Source organism: Leptodactylus fuscus, chromosome 5 (genome assembly GCF_031893055.1).
Source record: "Leptodactylus fuscus isolate aLepFus1 chromosome 5, aLepFus1.hap2, whole genome shotgun sequence".
In the NCBI taxonomy this organism is placed as follows: Eukaryota; Metazoa; Chordata; class Amphibia; order Anura; family Leptodactylidae; genus Leptodactylus; species Leptodactylus fuscus.
Window position 1 is genome coordinate 874065 of NC_134269.1, and position 21611 is coordinate 895675.

Genomic DNA, 21611 nt, shown 5'->3' on the forward strand with positions numbered 1-21611 from the left:
TCTTGTACATAGGGGCAGTATTATAGTAGTTATATTCTTGTACATAGGAGTAGTATTATAGTAGTTATATTCTTGTACATAGGGGCAGTATTATAGTAGTTATATTCTTGTACATAGGAGTAGTATTATAGTAGTTATATTCTTGTACATAGGAGTAGTATTATAGTAGTTATATTCTTGTACATAGGAGTAGTATTATAGTAGTTATATTCTTGTACATAGGAGTAGTATTATAGTAGTTATATTGTTGTACATAGGAGCAGTATTATAGTAGTTATATTCTTGTATATAGGAGGTAGTATTATAGTAGTTATATTCTTGTACATAGGAGTAGTATTATAGTAGTTATATTCTTGTACATAGGAGTAGTATTATAGTAGTTATATTCTTGTACATAGGAGTAGTATTATAGTAGTTATATTCTTGTACATAGGAGTAGTATTATAGTAGTTATATTCTTGTACATAGGAGTAGTATTATAGTAGTTATATTCTTGTACATAGGGGGTAGTATTATAGTAGTTATATTCTTGTACATAGGAGGTAGTATTATAGTAGTTATATTCTTGTACATAGGGGGCAGTATTATAGTAGTTATATTCTTGTACATAGGAGTAGTATTATAGTAGTTATATTCTTGTACATAGGAGTAGAATTATAGTAGTTATATTCTTGTACATAGGAGCAGTATTATAGCAGTTATATTCTTGTTCATAGGAGTAGTATTATAGTAGATATATTCTTGTACATAGGAGGTAGTATTATAGCAGTTATATTCTTGTACATAGGAGGTAGTATTATAGCAGTTATATTCTTGTACATAGGTACTCCTATGTACAAGAATATAACTACTATAATACTACTCCTATGTACTAGAATATAACTACTATAATACTACTCCTACGTATAAGAATATAACTACTATAATACTACTCCTTTGTACTAGAATATAACTACTATAATACTACTCCTTTGTACTAGAATATAACTACTATAATACTACTCATTTGTACTAGAATATAACTACTATAATACTACCTCCTATGTACAAGAATATTACTACTATAATACTGCTCCTATGCAAAAGAATATAACTACTATAATACTATTCATATATACAAGAATATAACTACTATAATACTACTTCTTTGTACAAGAATATAACTACTATAATACTACTCCTATGTACAAGAATATAACTACTTTAATACTACTCCTATGTACAAGAATATAACTACTATAATACTACTCCTATTTACAAGAATATAAATTTCTATAATACTACTCCTATGTACAAGAATATAACTACTATAATACTACCTCCTATGTACTAGAATATAACTACTATAATACTACTCCTATGTACAAGAATATAACTAATACTAATCCTATGTACAAGAATATAACTACTATAATGCTACTCCAATGTTCAAGAATATAACTAATATAATACTACTCCTATGTGCAAGAATATAACTACTATAATACTACTCCTATGTACAAGAATATATCTACTATAATACTACCTCCTATATACAAGAATATAACTAATACTAATCCTATGTACAAGAATATAACTAATATAATATTACTCCTATGTACAAGAATATAACTAATACTAATCCTATGTACAAGAATATAACTACTATAATGCTACTCCTATGTACAAGAATATAACTAATATAATACTACTCCTATGTACAAGAATATAACTACTATAATACTACCTCCTATGTACAAAAATATAACTACTATAATACTGCTCCTATGTACAAGAATATAACTACTATAATACTACTCCTATGTACAAGAATATAACTAATACTATTCCTATGTACAAGAATATAACTACTATAATGCTACTCCAATGTTCAGGAATATAACTAATATAATACTACTCCTATGTGCAAGAATATAACTACTATAATACTACCTCCTATATACAAGAATATAACTAATACTAATCCTATGTACAAGAATATAACTACTATAATGCTACTCCTATGTACAAGAATATAACTAATATAATACTACTCCTATGTACAAGAATATAACTACTATAATACTACTCCTATGTACAAGAATATAACTACTATAATACAACCTCCTATGTACAAGAATTTAACTACAATAATACTACTCCTATGTACAAGAATATAACTAATACTAATCCTATGTACAAGAATATAACTACTATAATGCTACTCCTATGTACAAGAATATAACTAATATAATACTACTCCTATGTACAAGAATATAACTACTATAATACTACCTCCTATGTACAAGAATATAACTACTATAATACTACTCCTATGTACAAGAATATAACTAATACTATTCCTATGTACAAGAATATAACTACTATAATGCTACTCCAATGTTCAGGAATATAACTAATATAATACTACTCCTATGTGCAAGAATATAACTACTATAATACTACCTCCTATATACAAGAATATAACTAATACTAATCCTATGTACAAGAATATAACTAATATAATACTACTCCCATGTACAAGAATATAACTACTATAATACTGCTCCTATGTACAAGAATATAACTACTATAATACTACTCCTATGTACAAGAATATAACTAATACTAATCCTATGTACAAGAATATTACTACTATAATGCTACTCCTATGTACAAGAATATAACTAATATAATACTACTCCTATGTACAAGAATATAACTACTATAATACTACTCATTTGTACTAGAATATAACTACTATAATACTACTCCTATGTACAAGAATATAACTACTATAATACTACTCCTATGTAGAAGAATATAACTACTATAATACTACTCCTATGTACAAGAATATAACTACTATAATTCTTACCTCCTATGTACAAGAATATAACTACTATAATACTACTCCTTTGTACTAGAATATAACTACTATAATACTACTCCTATGTACAAGAATATAACTACTATAGTACTACTCCTATGTACAAGAATATAACTACTATAATACTACTCCTATGTAGAAGAATATAACTACTATAATACTACTCCTATGTACAAGAATATAACTACTATAATACTACTCCTATGTACAAGAATATAACTACTATAATACTGCTCCTATGTACAAGAATATAACTACTATAATACTGCTCATATGTACAAGAATATAACTACTATAATACTACTCCTATGTACAAGAAAATAACTACTATAATACTACTCCTATGTACAACAATATAACTACTATAATACTGCTCATATGTACAAGAATATAACTACTATAATACTACTTCCTATGTACAAGAATATAACTACTATAATACTTCATTTTGGTATTTCCTTCCCTTATTTGTACACCCATGACAGGTCACAGTTCATACAGTGCTGTAATGCTTCTTATACATTATTGGTAACTCAGGAGAACAGTCCGGTCGGACACATTATTAAGTATGATGGAGAAGATGCAACTAAAAATGTCACAGAGAGTCTACACGTCCTGTTTCCAAAGGTAATGATATGCATATACATATCTGTACATACAGGTAATATACAGTATACATACATCATATTTGTACATTCAGGGGATGATATATACATACATACTACATATCTGTACATATAGATGATGACATATATTCATACTACATATCTGTACATACAGGTGAGGACATATACATACATACATACATACATACATACTATATATTTGTACATACTGGTGATATATACATACATACTACATATCTGTACATACAGGTGACATATACATACATACTACATATCTGTACATTCAGGTGATGATATATACATACTACATATCTGTACATATAGATGATGACATATACATACATACTACATATCTGTACATACAGGTGAGGACATATACATACATACATACATACTATATATTTGTACATACTGATGATATATACATACATACTACATATCTGTACATACAGGTGACATATACATACATACTACATATCCATACCTCCCAACCGTCCCGATTTCCGCGGGACATTCACAATTCCGGTGACATGTCCCGTGGTCCCGGTTGGAGTGAGGTATTTCTTGATTTCAACTCCGATCTGGGGGCAGAGATGGAGGGACATGAATCTGGGGGCAGAGATGGAGGGACAGGAATCTGGGGGCAGAGATGTGGGACATGAATTTGGGGGCAGAGATGGAGAGTTCATGAATCTGGGGGCAGAGATGTGGGACATGAATTTGGGGGCAGAGATGGAGAGTTCATGAATCTGGGGGCAGAAATGGAGGGACATGAATCTGGGGGCAGAGATGGAGGGACAGGAATCTGGGGGCAGAGATGTGGGACATGAATCTGGGGGCAGAGATGGAGAGGACATGAATCTGGGGGCAGAGATGGAAGGGGGACATGAATCTGGGGGCAGAGATGGAGGGGGGACATGAATCTGGGGGCAGAGATGGAGGGGGGACATGAATCTGGGGCAGAGATGGAGGGGGGACATGAATCTGGGGGCAGAGATGGAGGGACATGAATCTGGGGCAGAGATGGAGGGGGACATGAATCTGGGGCAGAGATGGAGGGGGGACATGAATCTGGGGGCAGAGATGGAAGGGGGACATGAATCTGGGGGCAGAGATGGAGGGGGGACATGAATCTGGGGGCAGAGATGGAGGGGGGACATGAATCTGGGGCAGAGATGGAAGGGGGACATGAATCTGGGGGCAGAGATGGAGGGGGGACATGAATCTGGGGGCAGAGATGGAGGGGGACATGAATCTGGGGCAGAGATGGAGGGGGACATGAATCTGGGGCAGAGATGGAGGGGGGACATGAATCTGGGGGCAGAGATGGAGGGGACATGAATCTGGGGGCAGAGATGGGGGGACATGAATCTGGGGGCAGAGATGGGGGGACATGAATCTGGGGGCAGAGATGGGGGGGACATGAATCTGGGGGCAGAGATGGAGGGGACATGAATCTGGGGCAGAGATGGAGGGACATGAATCTGGGGGCAGAGATGGAGGGACATGAATCTGGGGGCAGAGATGGGGGGACATGAATTTGGGGGCAGAGATGGGGGGGCATGAATCTGGGGACTGAGATGGAGGGGACATGAATCTGGGGGCAGAGAAGGGGGGGCATGAATCTGGGGGCAGAGAAGGGGGGACATGAATCTGGGGCAGAGATGGAGGGGAGACATGAAACTGGGGACAGAGATGGGGGGGACATGAATCTGGGGGCAGAGATGGGGGGACATGAATCTGGGGGCAGATATGGGGGGGACATGAATCTGGGGGCAGAGAAGGGGGGGACATGAATCTGGGGGCAGAGATGGAGGGGGGACATGAATCTGGGGACAGAGATGGAGGGGGGACATGAAACTAGGGGCAGATGAAGGGTGTATATGAATCTGGGGGAGAGATCGATGGGGGACATATAATTTATGGGTGACTGTTGGAGGATTATACTGTGTGCGGGCACATGAGATATTAATGAGAATGGGCGGAGTCAACACAAAAGTGGGTGGGGCTAAATTTGCACCGCACATTTTATCCCTTTCGGTTCTTCAGAAGTTGGGAGGTATGCATATCTGTACATACAGGTGATATATACAAATCAAATCAAATCAAATCAAATCAAAAAATGCTTTATTGGCACGTCCGAATAGGTATTTGGCATTGCCAAAGCTAGTAAAGTGGGCGGGGGGGGGGGTTGGGTTGGGTGGGTGGTGGGTATGGGGGAGTGGTTTGGGTTATAACAGTCCATGGAGTCTCATCTTCCTCTTCGTTGGTGACCGCTATATGGGGGGGGGGGGGGGGTTTGAAGGTGGGGGTGGGTGGGGCGGGTGTTTTGGGATAAATATAACAATCCATGGAGTCTCATCTTCCTCTGGTTTGGTGACAGCTGGACACGTATTGGGCAGCGATCTCCACAGTGGCCTCTTCTTCTCCCAGTAGGATGTAGAGTTTCCTCTTCTCCCAGTCTGGGATGTGGGCAGAGAGTCTTTGGTAGTAGACGGCCCTCATAGCTGAGTATTTGGTGCAGTGTAGCAGGAAGTGGGTCTGGTCTTCTAGGGCCCCCTGGTCACAGTGCTGGCACAGTCTCTTCTCCCGTGGCTTGTACGTCTGTCTGTATCGCCCCGTCTCTATCTCTAGGTTGTGGGCGCTCAGTCTGTACCGGCTCAGGGTCTGTCTGTGCTTGGGGTGGCGTATTCTCTCCAGGTAGGTGGCCATGGTGTAGTCCCTTTGTAGGGATTGGTACACATTGGTGAGTTTCTTGGAGTTATTTATTTCGTTTCTCCATTCTTCAATGTACCGCTCTCTGTTTGCCTCTGTGGTCGCCTTTATTTCGGCCTTGGTTATCGTCTGTTGGTGTTTTTGGTTTGGTGGTTGGCTGTTGTTTGGTTGGTGGGTGTCTGGTTTGCTCAGGTGGCTTAGCCAGGCTTGGTGGTGGTAGGAGTCGGGCTTGCTCCCCTGGATGTGTGCCTGGAAAGCTAGCGCCCTCTTCTGTATGGTGAGCCATAGGGGGAGTCTGCCTAGCTCTGCCCTGCAGGCTATGTTGGTGGTGTTGCGATGGACATGGAGCAGGTATTTGCAGAACTCCAGGTGGAAGTTCTCTGTTGGGCTGGAATCCCACTTTGACTGGTCTGGGTAGGTGGCTGGGCCCCAAACCTCACTGCCATAGAGAAGGATCGGGGAGATGACAGCGTCAAATATCTTCAGCCAGACCCTCACCGGTGGTTTGAGGTGGTACAGTTGTCTTCTGATGGCGTAGAAGGTTCTGCAGGCTTTTGCTTTCAGGGTTTCTATTGCTGCTTTGAAGCTTCCTGATTGGCTGAGCTCCAGCCCCAGGTAGGTGTAGCTGTTGGTTTTCTCCAGTGTGGAGCCGTTCAGTGTGAATTGTGGGGTGGTGGAGGCTTTATTGTGGCCCTTCTTCTGAAATACCATGATTTTGGTCTTCTTCTGGTTGATGGGTAGGGCCCATGTGATGCTGAATTTTTCCAGCACTGACAGGCTTTCTTGGAGGTCTTTCTCGGTGGGGGCCAGGAGTAGGAGGTCATCGGCGTATAGCAGGAACTTCACCTCCCGATTGTTCAGGGTGAGGCCTGGGGTTGGTGAGGCCTCCAGGGCTGTAGCCAGTTCATTGATATAGATGTTGAAGAGCGTTGGGCTCAGGCTACAGCCTTGTCTGACCCCTCGGGCCTGTTGGAAGTATGCGGTCCTTTTCCCATTCACCTTCACACTGCACTGGTTTCCGGTGTAGGAGCTCTTGATGACGTCGTACGTTCTTCCTCCTATTCCACTCTCTAGGAGTTTGAGGAGTAGGCCTGGGTGCCATACTGAGTCAAACGCCTTCTTAAAGTCCACGAAGCAGGCGAATATCTTGCCTCTTCTGGTGTTGTGGACGTGCGTCTTGATGAGGCTGTGCAGGGTGTAGATATGGTCTGTGGTGCGGTGGTTTGGCATGAACCCTGCTTGGCTCTTGCTGAGGACCCCGTGTTGTGTGAGGAAGGTGAGGATTCTGTTATTGATGATGCTGTTGAACAGTTTCCCTAGCTATGTGCTGCTGACGCAGATCCCTCTGTAGTTGTTGGGGTCATATTGGTCCCCATTCTTGTAGATGGGGGTTATGAGTAGAGATGAGCGAACAGTGTTCTATCGAACACATGTTCGATCGGATATCAGGGTGTTCGCCATGTTCAAATCGAATCGAACACCACGTGGTAAAGTGCGCCAAAATTCGATTCCCCTCCCACCTTCCCTGGCGCCTTTTTTGCACCAATAACAGCGCAGGGGAGGTGGGACAGGAACTACGACACCGGGGGCATTGAAAAAAATTGGAAAAAGTCATTGGCTGCCGAAATCAGGTGACCTCCATTTTAGACGAATAGTGGATTTCAAATCCGGGTCATATGAGAATGTGAACTTTGTGACTATGAGACAGGGATAGCTGTACAGGCAGGGATAGCTAGGGATAACCTTTATTTAGGGGGGAATGTTATTAAAAATAACTTTTTGGGGCTCTATCGGGTGTGTAATTGTGATTTTTGTGAGATAAACTTTTTCCCATAGGGATGCATTGGCCAGCGCTGATTGGCCGAATTCCGTACTCTGGCCAATCAGTGCTGGCCAATGCATTCTATTAGCTTGATGAAGCAGAGTGTGCACAAGGGTTCAAGCGCACCCTCGGCTCTGATGTAGCAGAGCCGAGGCTGCACAAGGGTTCAAGCGCACCCTCGGCTCTGATGTAGGAGAGCCGAGGGTGCACTTGAACCCTTGTGCACCCTCAGCTCTGCTACATCAGAGCCGAGGGTGCGCTTGAACCCTTGTGCACACTCTGCTTCATCAAGCTAATAGAATGCATTGGCCAGCGCTGATTGGCCAATGTATTCTATTAGCCTGATGAAGTAGAGCTGAATGTGTGTGCTAAGCACACACATTCAGCTCTACTTCATCGGGCTAATAGAATGCATTGGCCAGCGCTGATTGGCCAGAGTACGGAACTCGACCAATCAGCGCTGGCTCTGCTGGAGGAGGCGGAGTCTAAGATCGCTCCACACCAGTCTCCATTCAGGTCCGACCTTAGACTCCGCCTCCTCCGGCAGAGCCAGCGCTGATTGGCCGAAGGCTGGCCAATGCATTCCTATGCGAATGCAGAGACTTAGCAGTGCTGAGTCAGTTTTGCTCAACTACACATCTGATGCACACTCGGCACTGCTACATCAGATGTAGCAATCTGATGTAGCAGAGCCGAGGGTGCACTAGAACCCCTGTGCAAACTCAGTTCACGCTAATAGAATGCATTGGCCAGCGCTGATTGGCCAATGCATTCTATTAGCCCGATGAAGTAGAGCTGAATGTGTGTGCTAAGCACACACATTCAGCACTGCTTCATCACGCCAATACAATGCATTAGCCAGTGCTGATTGGCCAGAGTACGGAATTCGGCCAATCAGCGCTGGCTCTGCTGGAGGAGGCGGAGTCTAAGGTCGGACCTGAATGGAGACTGGTGTGGAGCGATCTTAGACTCCGCCTCCTCCAGCAGAGCCAGCGCTGATTGGTCGAGTTCCGTACTCTGGCCAATCAGCACTGGCCAATGCATTTCTATGGGGAAAAGTTAGCTTGCGAAAATCGCAAACTGACAGGGATTTCCATGAAATAAAGTGACTTTTATGCCCCCAGACATGCTTCCCCTGCTGTCCCAGTGTCATTCCAGGGTGTTGGTATCATTTCCTGGGGTGTCATAGTGGACTTGGTGACCCTCCAGACACGAATTTGGGTTTCCCCCTTAACGAGTTTATGTTCCCCATAGACTATAATGGGGTTCGAAACCCATTCGAACACTCGAACAGTGAGCGGCTGTTCGAATCGAATTTCGAACCTCGAACATTTTAGTGTTCGCTCATCTCTAGTTATGAGCCCTTTGTTCCAGTCTTCGGGGAAGTGTCCAGCATTGAGCACGAGGGTGAATAGCTTTGCCAGTGCCGCGTGTATTGCTGGAGGGCTGTATTTGATCATCTCTGGTAGGATGCCGTCAGGGCCACTGGCCTTTTTGCCTTTCAGCAGGACAATTCTTTCCTGTATATCTTTTATGGTGATTGGTGAGTCCAGAGGGTTCTGGAAGTCTTTGATGACTTTCTCCATGTCCCTCAGTTTGGTGATTATCTGTTGCTGTTCTGGAGTTAGTTCTTCTTCTGGGATGTTTTTGTAGAGACCTCTGAAGTAGTTGAGCCAGATATTGCCATTTTGGATGTGGAGAGAGTTTTTCTTGGGCTTTGTGCCCATGTGGTGCCAGGTCTCCCAGAATGAGCTGTCCTGGAGGGAGTCCTCTAGTTGCTCGATTTTGTGGGAGAGGTATCTCTGTTTCTTCTCTCTGAGGGTGCCCTTGTATTGCTTGCATAGATTGCTGTAGGCTTCCCTCACCTCCTTGTTGTTGGGGTCCCTGTGTTTTTGGTTGGAGGCTGTTCTTAGGGTATGGCGTAGTGCTTTGCAGTCGCTGTCGAACCATTTGTGGGACTGTTTGTTGGTTTGTCTTATTGGTTTGGTTGGTTTCAGGCCTGCTAGTTCTGCTGTGGTCTGTAGGATGTACTTGAGATCCTTCACAGCTCTGGTGACTCCTTGTTGGTCTGGCTGTGTTTGTATGGAAGTTTGTGAGCAGTGTCTTGATTTCGGGTCGGTTGGTTGCGTTGCTATATTCTATGGCCTGGTGGTTGGCCCATTTGAAATGTCTTGGTAGGTTGTAGAGGCCGGACTGTTGGGGCTCATGTGTGGGTGTTTTGTTCCTGGTTCTCATGTATAGTAGGATCTGGTTGTGGTCTGATAGATGGGAGTCAGGTGCGATTGTGAAGTCTTCAATGTCTGACAGGTCTGCGTCTGTAATGGCATAGTCCACCACGCTGTTGCCCACTTGAGAGTTTAGTGTGAAGCGTCCTCTGGGATCGCCTGTGGTACGTCCGTTTATTATGTACAGTCCTAGGCTTCGGCACATGTTCAGCAGTTGTCTCCCACTCTTGTTGACAATTCTGTCTTGGCTGTTTCTTCTTGTCTGTGTGGGTTCTGGGTGGTGGATCTCACTACCGTGGGTATGTGGGTTGTCGTCAGGAGGCAGGTAGTCTAACTCTGTGCCTGTCCTTGCATTCAGGTCTCCGCATATTAGTACTCTGCCTTTGGGTTGGAAGTGGACGGCTTCCCTTTGTAGGACCTCGTAGGTGTCGGGGTCGTGGTAGGGAGACCCTGGTGGGGGCATATATACTGCACAGAGATAGATGTCCTGCTGGTATTTCTGCAATGTGTAGATGGGATCAGCCAGAATCGCATATACTGTACATACTACATATCTGTACATACAGGTGATGACATACATACGTACTACATATCTGTACATACAGGTGATATATACTGTACATACTACATATCTGTACATACAGGTGATGACATATACATACGTACTACATATCTGTACATACAGGTGACATATACATACTACATATCTGTACATACAGGTGATGACATACATACGTACTACATATCTGTACATACAGGTGACATATACATACTACATATCTGTACATACAGGTGATATATACTGTACATACTACATATCTGTACATACAGGTGATGACATATACATACATACTACATATCTGTACATGCAGGTGATATATACAGTACATACTACATATCTGTACATACAGGTGATGACATACATACGTACTACATATCTGTACATACAGGTGATATATACTGTACATACTACATATCTGTACATACAGGTGATGACATATACGTACGTACTACATATCTGTACATACAGGTGACATATACATACTACATATCTGTACATACAGGTGATATATACTGTACATACTACATATCTGTACATACAGGTGATGACATATACATACATACTACATATCTGTACATGCAGGTGATATATACAGTACATACTACATATCTGTACATACAGGTGATGACATACATACGTACTACATATCTGTACATACAGGTGATATATACTGTACATACTACATATCTGTACATACAGGTGATGACATATACATACATACTACATATCTGTACATGCAGGTGATATATACTGTACATACTACATATCTGTACATACAGGTGAAGACATACACATAGTTTCCCCGCACATACAATATCATGCTCCTGAGTGTCCCCCTATAGTATAATGTTCCCAGTCTCCTCCATACACTGTATAATGGCCCCAGTTGCCCCCTCTCCAGGTACAATGGCTCCCAGGTACAGTTTTGTGTTCCCTAATACCCTCACACAGTAATTGTGCCATATAAATACAACCTCTAATACTTGCCCGGCCCCTCCCCCACTGAGCCCTCTGCAGGTTCCTTCCCCCCAGTCTCAGACATCTCTTTCTAGTTTTTCTCCATCACTATTGTATGATATTAATTTATCTACATGATAAGGACACGGATAGGGCTGAATGCAGACAGGCATCTTCTCACTGATGTGTTGCACTCCCCCCCCCCCCCCTGTTGAGTTTTCGCAGTGTCCTGGTTAGGAATAGCTCAGCCAGTCTGGTAACCTGACTGCAGCTTATTAGGTACAACATCCACTTACCGCTATGTGTATTATAGTAATAATACAGCAATTAATGGGGTGGGGGTGGGGTGGGGTGCGGGAACTGGCCAAAAAGTGTAACTAGAGGAATGTCAAGGTACCTGCTCTGATATATACAATACCTACCCTGAGATATACAGTACCTACTCTGAGATATACTGTACCTACCCATATACATAAAGTACCTACCCTGAGATATACAGTACCTACCCTGATACATAAAGTACCTACCCTGATACATAAAGTACCTACCCTGAGATATACAGTATCTACCCTGATATATACAGTACCTACCCTGAGATATACAGTACCTGCCCTGAGATATACAGTACCTACCCTGAGATATACAGTACCTACCCTGAGATATACAGTACCTGCTCTGATATATACAATACCTACCCTGAGATATACAATACCTACCCTGAGATATACAGTACCTACCCTGAGATATACTGTACCTACCCTGAGATATACAGTACCTGCTCTGATATATACAATACCTACCCTGAGATATACAATACCTACCCTGAGATATACAGTACCTACCCTGAGATATACAGTACCTGCTCTGATATATACAATACCTACCCTGAGATATACAATACCTACCCTGATACATAAAGTACCTACCCTGATACATAAAGTACCTACCCTGAGATATACAGTATCTACCCTGATATATACAGTACCTACCCTGAGATATACAGTACCTGCCCTGAGATATACAGTACCTACCCTGAGATATACTGTACCTACCCTGAGATATACAGTACCTGCTCTGATATATACAGTGCCTACCCTGAGATATACAGTACCTACTCTGAGATATACTGTACCTACCCATATACATAAAGTACCTACCCTGAGATATACAGTACCTACCCATATACATAAAGTACCTACCCTGAGATATACAGTACCTGCTCTGATATATACAATACCTACCCTGAGATATACAATACCTACCCTGAGATATACAGTACCTGCCCTGAGATATACAGTACCTACCCTGAGATATACTGTACCTACCCTGAGATATACAGTACCTGCTCTGATATATACAGTGCCTACCCTGAGATATACAGTACCTACTCTGAGATATACTGTACCTACCCATATACATAAAGTACCTACCCTGAGATATACAGTACCTACCCATATACATAAAGTACCTACCCTGAGATATACAGTACCTACCCTGATACATAAAGTACCTACCCTGATACATAAAGTACCTACCCTGAGATATACAGTATCTACCCTGATATATACAGTACCTACCCTGAGATATACAGTACCTGCCCTGAGATATACAGTACCTACCCTGAGATATACTGTACCTACCCTGAGATATACAGTACCTGCTCTGATATATACAATACCTACCCTGAGATATACAATACCTACCCTGAGATATACAGTACCTACTCTGAGATATACTGTACCTACCCATATACATAAAGTACCTACCCTGAGATATACAGTACCTACCCTGATACATAAAGTACCTACCCTGATACATAAAGTACCTACCCTGAGATATACAGTATCTACCCTGATATATACAGTACCTACCCTGAGATATACAGTACCTGCCCTGAGATATACAGTACCTGGTCTGAGATATACAGTACCTACCCTGAGATATACAGTACCTGCCCTGAGATATACAGTACCTGGTCTGAGATATACAGTACCTGCTCTGAGATATACAGTACCTGGTCTGAGATATACAGTACCTACCCTGAGATATACAGTACCTGCCCTGAGATATACAGTACCTACCCTGAGATATACAGTACCTGCCCTGAGATATACAATACCTACCCTGAGATATACAGTACCTGCTCTGATATATACAGTCCCTACCCTGAGATATACAGTACATGCCCTGAGATATACAGTACCTGGTCTGAGATATACAGTACCTACCCTCAGATATACAGTACCTGCCCTGAGCTATACAGTACCTGCTCTGAGATATACAGTACCTGGCCTGAGATATACAGTACCTACCCTCAGATATACAGTACCTGCCCTGAGCTATACAGTACCTCCTCTGAGATATACAGTACCTCCTCTGAGATATACAGTACCTATTCTGAGATATACAGTACCTACCCTGAGATATACAGTACCTACCCTGATATATACAATACCTACCCTGATATATACAGTACCTACCCTGATATATACAGTACCTGCTCTGATATATACAATACCTACCCTGAGATATACAGTACCTACCCTGAGATATACTGTACCTACCCTGAGATATACAGTACCTGCTCTGATATATACAATACCTACCCTGAGATATACAGTACCTACTCTGATATATACAATACCTACCCTGAGATATACAGTACCTGCTCTGATATATACAATACCTACCCTGATACATAAAGTACCTACCCTGATATATACAGTACCTACCCTGGTATATACAGTACCTACCCTGATATATACAGTGCCTACCCTGATATACTGTTCAACAGCATCATCAATAACAGAATCCTCACCTTCCTCACACAACACGGGGTCCTCAGCAAGAGCCAAGCAGGGTTCATGCCAAACCACCGCACCACAGACCATATCTACACCCTGCACAGCCTCATCAAGACGCACGTCCACAACACCAGAAGAGGCAAGATATTAGCCTGCTTCGTGGACTTTAAGAAGGCGTTTGATTCAGTATGGCACCCAGGCCTACTTCTAAAACTCCTAGAGAGTGGAATAGGAGGAAGAACGTACGACGTCATCAAGAGCTCCTACACCGGAAACCAGTGCAGTGTGAAGGTGAATGGGAAAAGGACTGCATACTTCCAACAGGCCCGAGGGGTCAGACAAGGCTGTAGCCTGAGCCCAACGCTCTTCAACATCTATATCAATGAACTGGCTACAGCCCTGGAGGCCTCACCAACCCCAGGCCTCACCCTGAACAATCGAGAGGTGAAGTTCCTGCTATACGCCGATGACCTCCTACTCCTGGCCCCCACCGAGAAAGACCTCCAAGAAAGCCTGTCAGTGCTGGAAACATTCAGCATCACATGGGCCCTACCCATCAACCAGAAGAAGACCAAAATCATGGTATTCCAGAAGAAGGGCCACAATAAAGCCTCCACCACCTCACAATTCACACTGAATGGCTCCACACTGGAGAAAACCAACAGCTACACCTACCTGGGGCTGGAGCTCAGCCAATCAGGAAGCTTCAAAGCAGCAATAGAAACCCTGAAAGCAAAAGCCTGCAGAACCTTCTACGCCATCAGAAGACAACTGTACCACCTCAAACCACCGGTGAGGGTCTGGCTGAAGATATTTGACGCTGTCATCTCCCCGATCCTTCTCTATGGCAGTGAGGTTTGGGGCCCAGCCACCTACCCAGACCAGTCACAGTGGGATTCCAGCCCAACAGAGAACTTCCACCTGGAGTTCTGCAAATACCTGCTCCATGTCCATCGCAACACCACCAACATAGCCTGCAGGGCAGAGCTAGGCAGACTCCCCCTATGGCTCACCATACAGAAGAGGGCGCTAGCTTTCCAGGCACACATCCAGGGGAGCAAGCCTGACTCCTACCACCACCAAGCCTGGCTAAGCCACCTGAGCAAACCAGACACTCACCAACCAAACAGCAGCCAACCACCAAACCAAAAACTCCAACAGATGATAACCAAGGCCGAAATAAAGGCGACCACAGAGGCAAACAGAGAGCGGTACATTGAAGAATGGAGAAACGAAATAAATAACTCCAAGAAACTCACCAATGTGTACCAATCCCTACAAAGGGACTACACCATGGCCACCTACCTGGAGAGAATACGCCACCCCAAGCACAGACAGACCCTGAGCCGGTACAGACTGAGCGCCCACAACCTAGAGATAGAGACGGGGCGATACAGGCAGACGTACAAGCCACGGGAGAAGAGACTGTGCCAGCACTGTGACCAGGGGGCCCTAGAAGACCAGACCCACTTCCTGCTACACTGCACCAAATACTCAGCTATGAGGGCCGTCTACTACCAAAGACTCTCTGCCCACATCCCAGACTTCATATCTGCAGACGAGAAGAGGAAACTCTACATCCTACTGGGAGAAGAAGAGGCCACTGTGGAGATCGCTGCCCAATACGTGTCCAGCTGTCACCAAACAAGAGGAAGATGAGACTCCATGGACTGTTATATTTATCCCAAAACATATATACAATACCTACCCTGATACACAAAGTACCTACCCTGATACATAAAGTACCTACCCTGATATATACAGTACCTACCCTGATACATAAAGTACCTACCCTGAGCTATACAGTACCTACCCTGATATAAACAGTATCTACCCATATACATAAAGTACCTACCCTGAGATATACAGTACCTGCTCTGATATATACAGTACCTACCCTGATATATACAGTACCTACCCTGAGATATACAGTACCTACCCTGATACATAAAGTACCTACCCTGATATATACAGTACCTACCCTGAGATATACTGTACCTACCCTGAGATATACAGTACCTGCTCTGATATATACAGTACCTACCCTGAGATATACTGTACCTACCCTGAGATATACAGTACCTACTCTGAGATATACAGTACCTGCTGTGAGATATACAGTACCTACCCTGATATATACAGTACCTACTCTGAGATATACAGTACCTACCCTGATACATAAAGTACCTACCCTGATATATACAGTACCTACCCTGAGATATACAGTACCTACCCTGAGATATACTGTACCTACCCTGAGATATACAGTACCTGCTCTGATATATACAATACCTACCCTGAGATATACAGTACCTATCCTGAGATATACAGTACCTCCTCTGAGATATACAGTACCTATTCTGAGATATACAGTACCTACCCTGAGATATACAGTACCTACCCTGATATGTACAGTACCTACTCAGAGATATACAGTACCTGCTCTGATATATAAAGTACCTACCCTGAGATATACAGTACCTACCCTGATACATAAAGTACCTACCCTGATATATACAGTACCTACCCTGAGATATACAGTACCTACCCTGAGATATACTGTACCTACCCTGAGATATACAGTACCTGCTCTGATATATACAGTACCTACCCTGAGATATACTGTACCTACCCTGAGACATACAGTACCTGCTCTGATATATACAATACCTACCCTGATATATACAGTACCTACCCTGAGATATACAGTACCTACTATGAGATATACAGTACCTACCCTGAGATATACAGTTCCTGCTCTGATATATACAATACCTATCCAAAGATATACAGTACTTACCCTGAGATATACAGTACCTACCCTGAGATATACTGTACCTACCCTGAGATATACAGTACCTACCCTGATACATACAGTACCTACTCTGAGATATACAGTACCTGCTCTGATATATACAATACCTATCCAAAGATATACAGTACTTACCCTGATACATAAAGTACCTACCCTGATATATACAGTACCTACCCTGATATATACAGTACCTACCCTGAGATATACAGTACCTTCCCTGATATATACAGTACCTACCCTGAGATATACTGTACCTACCCTGATATATACAGTACCTGCTCTGATATATACAATACCTAACCTGATACATAAAGTACCTACCCTGATATATACAGTACCTACCCTGAGATATACAGTACCTACCCTGATACATAAAGTACCTACCCTGAGATATACAGTACCTACCCTGAGATATACAGTACCTACCCTGAGATATACAGTACCTACAATGATACATACAATCCCTACCTTGATACGTACATACATTATTTTCCCTATACATACAGTACATACTCTAATATTTACAGTATCTACCCTGATATATACAGTACCTACCCTGATACATAAAGTACCTACCCTGAGATATACAGTACCTACTCTGAGATATACAGTAGCTGCTCTGATATATACAGTACCTACCCTGAGATATACAGTACCTACCCTGATATATACAGTACCTACCCTGAGATATACAGTACCTGCTCTGAAATATACAGTACCTACCCTGAGATATACAGTACCTATCCTGAGATATACAGTACCTCCTCTGAGATATACAGTACCTACTCTGAGATATACAGTACCTACCCTGATATAAACAGTATCTACCCATATACATAAAGTACCTACCCTGAGATATACAGTACCTGCTGTGAGATATACAGTACCTACCCTGATATATACAGTACCTACTCTGAGATATACAGTACCTACCCTGATATATACAGTACCTACCCTGAGATATACAGTACCTACCCTGAGATATACTGTACCTACCCTGAGATATACAGTACCTGCTCTGATATATACAGTACCTACCCTGAGATATACTGTACCTACCCTGAGATATACAGTACCTGCTCTGATATATACAATACCTACCCTGAGATATACAGTACCTATCCTGAGATATACAGTACCTCCTCTGAGATATACAGTACCTATTCTGAGATATACAGTACCTACCCTGAGATATACAGTACCTACCCTGATATGTACAGTACCTACTCAGAGATATACAGTACCTGCTCTGATATATAAAGTACCTACCCTGAGATATACAGTACCTACCCTGATACATAAAGTACCTACCCTGATATATACAGTACCTACCCTGAGATATACAGTACCTACCCTGAGATATACTGTACCTACCCTGAGATATACAGTACCTGCTCTGATATATACAGTACCTACCCTGAGATATACTGTACCTACCCTGAGATATACAGTACCTGCTCTGATATATACAATACCTACCCTGATATATACAGTACCTACCCTGAAATATACAGTACCTACTATGAGATATACAGTACCTACCCTGAGATATACAGTTCCTGCTCTGATATATACAATACCTATCCAAAGATATACAGTACTTACCCTGAGATATACAGTACCTACCCTGAGATATACAGTACCTACCCTGATACATACAGTACCTACTCTGAGATATACAGTACCTGCTCTGATATATACAATACCTATCCAAAGATATACAGTACTTACCCTGATACATAAAGTACCTACCCTGATATATACAGTACCTACCCTGATATATACAGTACCTACCCTGATATATACAGTACCTACCCTGAGATATACTGTACCTACCCTGAGATATACAGTACCTACTCTGAGATATACAGTACCTACCCTGATACATAAAGTACCTACCCTGATATATACAGTACCTACCCTGAGATATACAGTACCTACCCTGAGATATACTGTACCTACCCTGAGATATACAGTACCTGCTCTGATATATACAATACCTATCCAAAGATATACAGTACTTACCCTGATACATAAAGTACCTACCCTGATATATACAGTACCTACCCTGATATATACAGTACCTACCCTGATATATACAGTACCTACCCTGAGATATACTGTACCTACCCTGAGATATACAGTACCTATCCTGAGATATACAGTACCTCCTCTGAGATATACAGTACCTATTCTGAGATATACAGTACCTACCCTGAGATATACAGTACCTACCCTGATATGTACAGTACCTACTCAGAGATATACAGTACCTGCTCTGATATATAAAGTACCTACCCTGAGATATACAGTACCTACCCTGATACATAAAGTACCTACCCTGATATATACAGTACCTACCCTAAGATATACAGTACCTACCCTGAGATATACTGTACCTACCCTGAGATATACAGTACCTGCTCTGATATATACAGTACCTACCCTGAGATATACTGTACCTACCCTGAGATATACAGTACCTGCTCTGATATATACAATACCTACCCTGATATATACAGTACCTACCCTGAGATATACAGTACCTACTATGAGATATACAGTACCTACCCTGAGATATACAGTTCCTGCTCTGATATATACAATACCTATCCAAAGATATACAGTACTTACCCTGAGATATACAGTACCTACCCTGAGATATACAGTACCTACCCTGATACATACAGTACCTACTCTGAGATATACAGTACCTGCTCTGATATATACAATACCTATCCAAAGATATACAGTACTTACCCTGATACATAAAGTACCTACCCTGATATATACAGTACCTACCCTGATATATACAGTACCTACCCTGATATATACAGTACCTACCCTGAGATATACTGTACCTACCCTGAGATATACAGTACCTACTCTGAGATATACAGTACCTACCCTGATACATAAAGTACCTACCCTGATATATACAGTACCTACCCTGAGATATACAGTACCTACCCTGAGATATACTGTACCTACCCTGAGATATACAGTACCTGCTCTGATATATACAATACCTATCCAAAGATATACAGTACTTACCCTGATACATAAAGTACCTACCCTGATATATACAGTACCTACCCTGATATATACAGTACCTACCCTGATATATACAGTACCTACCCTGAGATATACTGTACCTACCCTGAGATATACAGTACCTACTCTGAGATATACAGTACCTACCCTGATACATAAAGTACCTACCCTGATATATACAGTACCTACCCTGAGATATACAGTACCTACCCTGAGATATACTGTACCTACCCTGAGATATACAGTACCTACCCTGATACATAAAGTACCTACCCTGAGATATACAGTACCTACCCTGAGATATACAGTACCTACCCTGAGATATACAGTACCTACAATGATACATACAATCCCTACCTTGATACGTACATACATTATTTTCCCTATACATACAGTACATACTCTAATATTTACAGTATCTACCCTGATATATACAGTACCTACCCTGATACATAAAGTACCTACCCTGAGATATACAGTACCTACTCTGAGATATACAGTAGCTGCTCTGATATATACAGTACCTACCCTGAGATATACAGTACCTACCCTGATACATACAGTACCTGCTCTGAAATATACAGTACCTACCCTGAGATATACAGTACCTATCCTGAGATATACAGTACCTCCTCTGAGATATACAGTACCTACTCTGAGATATACAGTACCTACCCTGATATAAACAGTATCTACCCATATACATAAAGTACCTACCCTGAGATATACAGTACCTGCTGTGAGATATACAGTACCTACCCTGATATACAGTACCTACTCTGAGATATACAGTACCTACCCTGATACATAAAGTACCTACCCTGATATATACAGTACCTACCCTGAGATATACAGTACCTACCCTGAGATATACTGTACCTACCCTGAGATATACAGTACCTGCTCTGATATATACAGTACCTACCCTGAGATATACTGTACCTACCCTGAGATATACAGTACCTGCTCTGATATATACAATACCTACCCTGAGATATACAGTACCTATCCTGAGATATACAGTACCTCCTCTGAGATATACAGTACCTATTCTGAGATATACAGTACCTACCCTGAGATATACAGTACCTACCCTGATATGTACAGTACCTACTCAGAGATATACAGTACCTGCTCTGATATATAAAGTACCTACCCTGAG

General features: G+C 42.2%; 1 protein-coding gene and 1 pseudogene across 1 annotated transcript in view; both read left to right on the forward strand.

Annotated features, from left to right (window-relative positions):
* Positions 1 to 21611, forward strand: part of LOC142202309 (alpha-N-acetylneuraminide alpha-2,8-sialyltransferase-like) — a 287552-nt gene that overhangs the window by 144658 nt on the left and 121283 nt on the right. The gene's annotated exons all lie outside the window — the stretch shown is intronic.
* Positions 1 to 21611, forward strand: part of LOC142202241 (alpha-N-acetylneuraminide alpha-2,8-sialyltransferase-like) — a 55303-nt pseudogene that overhangs the window by 8662 nt on the left and 25030 nt on the right.